Source organism: Sinohyriopsis cumingii, chromosome 1 (genome assembly GCF_028554795.1).
Source record: "Sinohyriopsis cumingii isolate HCF-2022 chromosome 1, ASM2855479v2, whole genome shotgun sequence".
Classification (NCBI taxonomy): domain Eukaryota; kingdom Metazoa; phylum Mollusca; class Bivalvia; order Unionida; family Unionidae; genus Sinohyriopsis; species Sinohyriopsis cumingii.
The window spans coordinates 37,504,834-37,515,568 of NC_142961.1; positions in this window are offsets into that span (position 1 = coordinate 37,504,834).

Genomic DNA, 10,735 nt, shown 5'->3' on the forward strand with positions numbered 1-10,735 from the left:
GTTAAAAAAATAAAAAAAAATAAAATAAAAAAACGAGCAAAACTAACAGACAACAATAAACAAGAAACAATGAATACCAGTGCGTGTTTAGGCAGATAGGTAGTTAGGTCTTGCTGTATTTGATGTGATTGTTAACATTTACGTCATGTAATGTGGTGTGAGGTTTATGTGCCAGTATCTACAGTACCTAAGATAGAACTACAATTGCCAAAACTGCTCTCTCTCTCTCTCTCTCTCTCTCTCTCTCTCTCTCTCTATATATATATATATATATATAATGCCTATATATGCGTAATTTTATGTATTGTCAATGGTGCCTGATTGTTTGAACAAAAGACTTATTTGTTCTCTTGCCCTTTAAATTCACATGAAAATTGGCAAAACACGAATAATATATCTCTGTTCATGTATCCCTTATTCATATGGTTACAGTAACTGGTAAGTTATGAATGTGTCTCACTATATGTACTTGAGTAAAATCGACTGTATTCATTCGCACGTTGCACGGAACTGAAAATATTTTAAAAATAAAGTATAGTCATGTTTGTAACCAGCAACTTTAGGCAATACAAAACGGGTACATTAAATATTGACTAACCAATGAAGCCGCCTCTGACTTCAACACTGAAGAAAAAATACATTGAATGCAATGTTCTCAAATACGTGCATCTGCAATAAATAGAGGTCTGTTTCAAAGAAATACACTTATGGGAAGTATTCTTAGACAATTTATACAGATGTGTTTACACCCATCCCGGAAAGGAAGTTGTATCTTCGCTGTAGCCTTTTTCTTCCATCATCCAAATTACAACCCATCCCCTAATTTTTGACCTAAACTACAGACAAATTAAACCTCCTTCACATAGTTTATGTTGTCGGCGACCTTGTCTCAAGTATTTTGTACAAAAGAAATGATGGGAAATGAGTTCTGAGTCGCTTGTAAAAGTTAGGTTTATTGATCTCTAGTGTGCTGTTAAGACAACATTTCCAGCTCACTTGTAAAATTAAAATTATGACCATCTCACGTAGTAGCACAAAAACACCTCTAGCTAAACCTTTTAAAATATTCTTATGAATTATTGTGTGACCTTCGACCATATACAATACTTGTTTTGGAGAAAAAAAGGATATCACAAAGACAGAGTCTAATTGCTGCCATCTAGCTTTGTACATTAGTTGGTGTGCTGGTCGAGTTTTAAATTTGTAACTAGTATGATCTTTTTTGCACAATTAATGAAAAAAGATTATGCAAATAAATTGTGCATAGAGCCTAAATTATAAGGCTATTACAGCACCATAAAATAAAAATATGACGCATTGCATGAATACTCAATTTAAAAGGCAGTCGCAGCTTGCGCGGAACTGAAATTTAAAAATAAAGTCTATAAAAACATCAATAGTATGACATAGCTGTTTTAAATGGTGATGCATTTTTGAGCTTATAAAATGAATATCATTTGAAATTAAAGTAGTCGGTGAACAGTTGATCCAATAAATTTTCTCTTCTCTTCATTCTTTGAAACCATTATGTGTTGCCAACACAAATCGTGGCCTATTCATTAAATAAATTAAAATGCTCATTTGTGTTTTGAGAATAAAATAAGACGTAATATGGACATTTTTAATAGATTGAAATGAACATAAATAAGACGCCAAAAATTAAATTACAGGCGCCTGCATCTTCTTTTAAGGGCACGCCGTTGACTTACTGCCATCATAATCTCACTGCGGAACATTTACAGAAATTTACAAATAAAATTCAAAACAGTGTATTATTTACAGAAAAATTATTGATAAGGTTAAAATGTGTCCTGCTCCTTCATAGGGGCTTAAATTATGTAAAAAGAAATGTTAAAAGCCAACAAGAATTAAATTTTCAAAAATATAAATATATTTCTCTAAAATATAAAAATTAAACAAAGTGAAAGAATTAAAAATAACTTACAGTATGGTATGATTTCCTATAATACTTTCTAAATGTACTATCAATTTCACAGCAATCCGGAAACGATCCAAAGGTATTCCGAATGAAGGTTCTAACGTGTTTATGTGCTAGCACCACTGAAGAAACACTGTTCCAATATCCAAAAGATTTTACTTCAAGGTAAATCTAATGAAAGCAGAATGCCACAAATGTCCTTGAATGGTCCACGGTATTCAAATGAAATTACTAAATGTCTTAGTACTTGAATGTTTTCACAATAATCCACAAGGTACTATCTAAATGGTTTTCCGCTCTGCAATTTCAGCATTGAATAAATAAATAAATATATAAATAAATAAGTAAATAAATAAATAAATAAATAAATAAATCTGATCCTCTCGCAACTATTACAAAACTGAACTATAAGTGAAGAATGAAACACTGCGTGTCCAATTCCTTTATGTAACTACCATAGTCGCATCAAATCACCAATTCTTAATTACTAGAAACGATTCCAGGTATTTAAATTATTCTAAATCGCGAAATATCTTAAAATCAGCATTTGACCTTTTTAAATTGAACCAATCAACAGCTAGGGTATGCATGACCTATCTACATGGCAAAAGAACTCATGAGAGCACGTGATGCTGACTTGACCTGCATTCAACACTCATTGCCTATTTGAATCACGCGTTATTAATGCCCATGGAAATCATTTGAATGTATATACTGCAATACCACGCGACGTGACCTCGCATTTAAAAAGTGCGTTTTATTGTGTTAGTGTTAGAATTACCCATCATATGAATATTGTCATAAACCCAAATGACATAAATAAAACTATATTATTAAAGTAGCTTATGTAATATAGATATCCTTAACAATTAGTTTAGTAAGTGAAATGTTCAAATAAATCTATCACTTATATCAAAGTTATCAAAATACATTAAACAAAATGATCAGAATTAATGTATTATTCACAGACCTATGAATGATGGTAAAGTTTAGTCAAACCGTCCAAAGAAGAGAGAGAGAGAGAGAGAGAGAGAGAGAGAGAGAGAGAGAGAATTGTATAGTCTTTAGAAATGCTAATTAAAGCAGAATAATGACTTAGATGAACTATCAATATATTAAAATATTTTAATTACCTCTTGTTAGTTCGTCATTCAACGCTAATTTCAATACGCCAGTACGTGAATGCATTACAGTTCAGGTTCAGAGTACAATAAGCTAACCGTGTTTGCAGTGCACTTCTTTCTTCATAAAAACCATATTTCATGTTTAAATCATGAGTGTGTCTTATATTAATTTAATAAATGTAAATAAAAATAGAAACTCAAAAAGAAAACAGTCAACTTATCAATTTGCATATGTGATTGTGAACAACAAGAAAAAAAAGTTTAGAACTACATTTTGTAGCGGACACACTCGCAAGGATATGAGGAGTTCATTCACTCGGTCAATACACAATTGCCCGGAGCATATCGTAACTCCATTCAAAGTGCAAATATGTGTTTATGTATGTGATATAAATAAATTATATGTATAGTATATACGCTGTATCAATGATATACCACTCGTTGTATATATTTTTCATTAAAAGGAAGCTCGGCAAGCCTCGTTTCCTTTTAAAGAAAAATGTATACATCTCGTGGTATATCATTGAAACAGCGTACATGATATATATATATATATATATATATATATATATATATATATATATATATATATATATATATATATATATATATATATATATATATATGTGTGTGTGTGTGTGTGTGTGTGTGTGTGTTGCAATATTTCTTGTCAGTTTATTGCATTTATCCTCAGTAGTTTCTCGTGGGTCGGTGGTTCTTTCCGGGTTCTTCCTCACCATTAATACTGGCCGCCATGTATAGCCTATAGTGTGCTGAAAAATGGCGTTAAACCCCACAACAACAACAATAGCATTTATCTTAATCTCTGACATACGCGTTCCATTGCTGGATCCAGTGAATTGAAAGGACTGGTATTCGTCATACGTTTTGATATATATCAACATATTGTAATGAACAATAATATCATTATGTAATAAAGTCTGGAAATTCATGTTATCTTTGTTGATTCGAGCAATATTGTAATACAAATGCCATAATTCTCATGATTGTCAAAATTAATTTATTGTTAACTTTAAAATTTGTGTCGTATACAGTTTACCTAGTACAGACCATTACAATTTGAATTTGAGAGCACTCAAGTTTAGGAGTTTCGTGAAAGTGGGAGTCTGTTCTTGAAAAGACATGAAGGAGCCTGTAAGCTTAAAATGCATTAATTGATCGTGCTTAAGATTAAAAATGTGTTTTATTTGCTGTTAGTTTTGTTTTGTTTTGAAATAGTGATTGCAAGAATGACCTATCACACTAATTTTCATATAAGAAATCACTTATCAAGTGTAAATATTTGGTCGCGATATGGAATTTGCTTATTTCAAATAAAGGTTAATATAGACTTAATGGAGTCGAGTACAGGTTTTAGAGCACGTGCTCTGTGAAAATACCGTTATGGTCAAGTGGTGTGAATGTGAGAATGATTAAAATATTAGATGTATATTAAATTAATATTCATTGATGTTGCATCCAGAAATATTCACTCCTGCTCTCAGATGTTTTGTATTATATATATATATATATATATATATATATATATATATATATATATATATATATATAATTTTATTTGGGGGGGCTTCCTTTTTGAAAATCGGATCAAATCTGTCACTGTCACCCGCACTTGATATTTTCGTAGAAATTGGGTTTATTCAAACACGTCATGATCCGTGTTTTTTCCTTCTGCATAAAACACGCACGAAGATTCAACTATTTGTTCATTTATTCACTTCTCTCAAAATCTGTCCCAAGCAGCGTACCTCCTCCCCGATACACAGCATGTTCAACACAATTGGAAAGGAGAGAATAGGTTGTTTCGTGTTTCAACTTCACCGAGTCTTTGAGTTAGGGATTCGACGTAAAATTGTAATCGCTCTCATAAACGAAAAAGAAAGCCAAGAAAAGCACCACTGTGATGCTGCACACTGAGTTTCAGAGCGGAAAAAACCGATCATTACAAATAAATATCATGTGCATGTACGTGCAGCCAGTATTGTCAGATATTTTTTTTTACCAAGTGGCGGGATACAACGTGTATGTATGTATGTATGTATCTATATATATATATATATATATATATATATATATATATATATATATATATATATATATATATATATATATATAGAGAGAGAGAGAGAGAGAGAGAGAGAGAGAGAGAGAGAGAGAGCTATGGTGGCATTTTCATAGCATTTAAATGCGGTGTCCACGAAGATTGTCAAGTCGGAAGATAACATTAGACTGGAATCCAAGATTTATAAATGAAAATAGTGTCGTCACATATAATAGACATTAATTATTTACTTATAGAAATATGTTTGTAAAAGATTTAAATTCATTTCAATGCACCTGAAATATTAACAAAGACTTTTATAGTGTTAGCAACTTAATGGCTATAATGCCCGAAGAAAGCATAATTGTCAAAGTTAGGAACAATCGCTATCAATGCAAAGTACCTTATTTTGTTTGTTGTTTATTTTGAGTCTATCATCGTACCACAGATGCAAAATTGTAATAGCTCCGTTTATCAGACATGTATATCCTGGTGGTTATCGTAAAGTTATAAAGGTAGAAACAGCCAAACTAGATTTGTTAAAAGTAGTAAGGTGGGCCACCCTAGCCTCAATGGGAATTATCATTACAGAGACCCCTGGGCCACTCTAGCCTCAATGGAAAATTAACATGGAGAAAAATCGTGGGCCACTCTAGCCTCAAGGGGAATTTAACATGGGAAATAGTCTTGGGCCACGCTAGCCTCAAGGGGAATTGAACATGGAGAAAAACCCTGGGCCACTCTAGCCTCAAGGGGAATTGAACATTACGGAAACCCCTGGGCCACTCTAGCCTCAAGGGGAGTTGAACATTACGGAAACCCCTGGGCCACTCTAGCCTCAAGGGGAATTGAACATGGGAAAATTGCTGGGTCACTCTAGGGACAAGGGGAATTGAACATATGGAAATTGAACATGGTGGGTCTGTATAGCGTCAAGGGGAATTGAACATGGTGGGATTGTCTAGGGACAATGATGGTAAAGGGTCAAACACAACAGAGACAGAGACATACATACAGTAGTACAAGCGTGAGATTTATATATAAAGCATTACCAAGACCTGAAATCTTGATGGGGTGTTCAAAAATTTGCATAATTGTAATGATGCTATAAAGAGCTATAATCAAGGAAATGCTCAACGACAAAATGGATGTGACTAAAAGTAACGCTAAAATGACGAAATTGTCCCAGAATTTAAAGGAAAATAAACATATCCCCGAAAATTAAGTTACAACGGTTTAGAATAAAATGGATAAAATTAGTAACTACTTACAAAATCAACTTGTGTGACGATCGTCGATAAACACCCATGTATCTATTTATAGCTATAATCAGATAAAATTCCTATGAAATTCCACTATCTATTTATAGCTCCAACTTGTGGGTTATTCCTTTGGAAAATCCCATTATCTTTTTATAGCCTCAGCTTGAGTGACGTTCCTGTTTATGAACTCTAGCACATATGTATAGCTACAACCTGTGGAAATCCCCAAGTCCATATTTATAGTCTTAAAATTTCCAGCGTCAGTGACGTCACTGTACTGAACACTAGAGGATAAATGGCAACAGTGTTGCAAGTGGCTGACCTGAATACGCGCTACTGTAGGTAGGTAGGTAGAGTGTATCTGATAGGGATAAAGTGAGTTTTATAGGGACAAACAGAGACCAATAGACACACACGCACACAATGTACACGCGCAGACACACGCACACACACACACACAGAGGGAAGAGGAAAAAACAAACCCCAAATATACTATCAACACAGAGGGGAGATAATACAAACCCCAAATAAACTATCCACACAAACGTACGCGAACGCATACTAACCCCAAATATACTATCCACACAAGGTCGCTAACGCATACAAACCCCAAATATACTATCCACACTCGGGAGGAAGAAAAAAACAACCAAATATACGATCTACACAACGTACGCTAACACACACACACACACACACACACACACACACACACACACCACAGAGGGAAGAAGAAGAAAACCATTATACACTATCCACACGGAGTGAAGAAATAACCCTTTATATATACTATCAACAGAGAGTGAAGAAAATAACCCATTATATTCCATCAACACAGAGTGAAGAAGAAAAAGTTTTTTGAAAGTACCTAAGCCCTCACCTGCAATGACCAACTCTGCCAAACACCTACACCCCACCCCACCCCCACTCCCAACACTACAAAACCCATTTAACCCGTTATTTTATGGCATCAGTGTGTGATTTAGGAAACATCAAGACACAAAATGATGGATGAATAGACTGACTATTGTTTACGGACTTGCATGCCTAAAGAGCGTGCGTGAAGGAAAACATCCTTCCATTTCAATTCTAACTAAAACGTGATCCAGAGGGATAGAGAGAGGTGAAAGAGCACAATTTCATAAAGTGTGAGTAAAAACAAAACACGCCATCCTTATTATACAATGTCAAGACCAAGAGACACTTACGTTTTCTTTCTGGTCTATTCTCTTTTAGAAGGTAGTATGAAATTTCACATCAGGGCCAACGCATCGGCTCACATTGTCAATTTTTCCATTTCCATGTCTTTACTGGCAGAAGTTCTTCATCATCTTCAATTTCTTCTTCTTCTTCTGAATCCCTCTTCTCTGTTTCGTCTTGTTTCTGTTTCTTCTCTTTTCTCGTAGGGCACTCTGAATTCCAGTGTCCTTTCTCCTGACAACGATATTAGGTATCTTGACTTTTGTCTCTCTTTCTTAGACGAAGCAGGTATTCTGGAGACAAATACCCATTTACCTTTGCAGATATAGCAAACTTCATTAGCACACACTTTCGTATGACTCTCATCAAATCAACGACCAAAAGAGTAAGTTTTGTTGCCACTTTCGCCTGTGAATTATGCTTTCGTATGACTTTTAGCAAATATTTGACCAGCAGGTCGATCTGTGCTGACTCTTCCATCTTCTTGATCGTTTGAGAGTGGAATGAATACTCTGACGCTAAGACACTCTCCTTATATACAGGGACCTGCTGCGTATGAAACCTAGTCAAATGTAATTTTGCAACAAGATGAAACGATTTCATTGAGGAAGTAAAAGGCAATGATGTACCGTATCGCCTCACACAAAACCTGAAGTGTTAGCTCAGATCCGTGTCAGCGATTTCGAAGACGACATAACTGAGCTTTCATCAATGCTCTCCATTTATATCACAAAACCACGAGTCCTGATTCACGCCAAAAGAAATTTCGTTCGGTCCATAAAAAATAGTATCACATCTGAGAAACGCAAAAACGAACTTCCAGAAAACTGAGAACGACGGCTTACACCTACGACGTGAAATGTATGAGTTCAAGTAGTGCGTAAAACTTAGTCAAATTAAATTTTTTATAGTCAAGACGAAACGATCTCTTTTCGAAGAAGAAAGCAGACACCAAGCGACAATGGCGATCCGTGTCACACAACACTTTTCAAAATGTATATGATCAGAGGTTTGTTCTAGCGATCTGCACGGTTAAATTAAATGTTGATGTATTTTGCAATAAGACGGACACAATTTCCATGGGATCGCCCATGGAACCATTGTTCGTGCATTAGTTTAATTTTTTAAAATATTTTTTATATAAATCGCCTATAGGATAGACCCAGTAAAGCATGGCCATTCTCGTCACTGTCTGAATAGCTACTCAAGTAAATTCGAAGTGAACGCGGTAAGAAAATAAGTATAGCCAATGAAATGGCTTACAACGGGTGATGCATTGTTTTGTTCTAGGACTGTGTGGCATAATAATCCCTATGTTCTTGCGTTGTTACCATTACAGTGCAGACAGACTGAAATGTGAACTTACAAGCCCTCTTTGTGTGTGTTGTACCATTTCTTCTTACCACATCAAAATACTGAGCGTCACAGTATTGGTTCGCATTTTCAAGCTGACCATTTTTTTTATATCTCACTTAAACATTTTAACATAAACACTCACACTCACATCGGTAGAGTCAGAACAGACGTGTTACAGTACTGAGGGGCATGTTATCTTTTTTTTTTTTTTAAACTAATAAATTTGGGGTTTGTATGAAGTAAAGAACCGAAAGTACAGTGAAACTCAAGGATGATGACCCAATCTGTCTGTCTATTGATGCGTGTATTTACTTAAGAAGAAATATGACCTCTAAAACACAAAGAGATACGGCAAGCATGATTAGAATGAACATAACGATGTTTTCCTTCACGCCCGTGTAATTTAGAGTTTCAATCCTCTTTGAAAACAAACTTGGTCTCCTTTTGTAGGGCTTGAAATAATAAAAAAACCTGAAAAAATCTTAAGCACTTTGCTATAGATAATTTCATCAACAGACTAAACAACATAAATGCCGTTACAACACTAGAAAGCCTTAAATCTTCTATCAAAAAGAAATGCATCAAAAAATTAAAGATTAACGATAACTAACCAATGAAACCGAATTTAACAAAGGCAGTGACATGTGAAGAAATGTCTCTCACTTTGGAAAGGTAGGCGAATGTACTGTCATGCACCATCAACTTGAAAACAAATTATAAACAGAGAGAAACCTGAATTCAAAATTCAGTTGTTTTTTTCTTCAAAATTGTTTCGTTTCTTTTTTTCTTTTTTTGGAACAAATCTAAGCACTAATATAGAGTGGAAAAGGAAAATGCACATACAAGCTTTGATATTTCTGAAAAAATGAGGGGATATTCCTAACGTTCATAACCACCTATGGACTTGGACTTGTCTGTGACTTATCCACAAAACAAGATGTACATATTTCTGGTCAAGCTGCAAGTGTGTGCGTGTTTTTGAAAATGGTAAAAATGGGATATACAATTTTCTCGTGATACTTATAAAGTGAAGAGTCTGTGCAAGTGTCAAAAGCCAAAGTCATATAAGTTTTGTATTTTGTACGGCTTGTAAAGATTTCCACTTTAGAAAATGTGAAGTATCACAAGTTATTATCACAAACAGAAGTGGAACATAGGGGCTTGCAAGAAAGAAAATAACCCAGACAGTTGGTGTCATCAAGAGTGCTAGAGACGGTGCCCGAACTTGCTTGCTTGCTTACTTGAATTAAAGTGATTTTCGCTCTAATGGAGCATATATCACTGGTTTAATAACGCACCGCGTGATTTTTAATTACTCCTAGGGAAGGAAAGAGAGCCTCATCTCCCAGGCTTTTATGTACTCACAGACTACTTTTAAATTTAGCCACTCAGGTGAAGGACTAACTAGTCCTTAACAACCTGACTGAAAGGCTTTAAGCATGAGTGGGAATAGTCTCACCACACACTCATTTTTCTGTCCGAGCGTGGTAAAGGAGGAGAAAGGTGCTCAAAAGGACAGCCATGGGTGTTAAGTACTCAACAAAACGCTAGCCCGTACTTATTTCAAATCAAGTCCCGTTTTTGCTAATGGACAGTAAAAAGTACCAATAATGTGTTAACCACTTGTGCAATTAGTTCAAATCTAACGATTCTGTTAAATTTCCTACTTCCTAACATATCTATCTAATATTAGTACTTAGTGTACATAAAAATAGCCATACTGATCTTATTTAAATTATTATGTCTAAGCGACATATACCAGTTTGGTCACTGTTAGGTTTAAAAAGTTAAG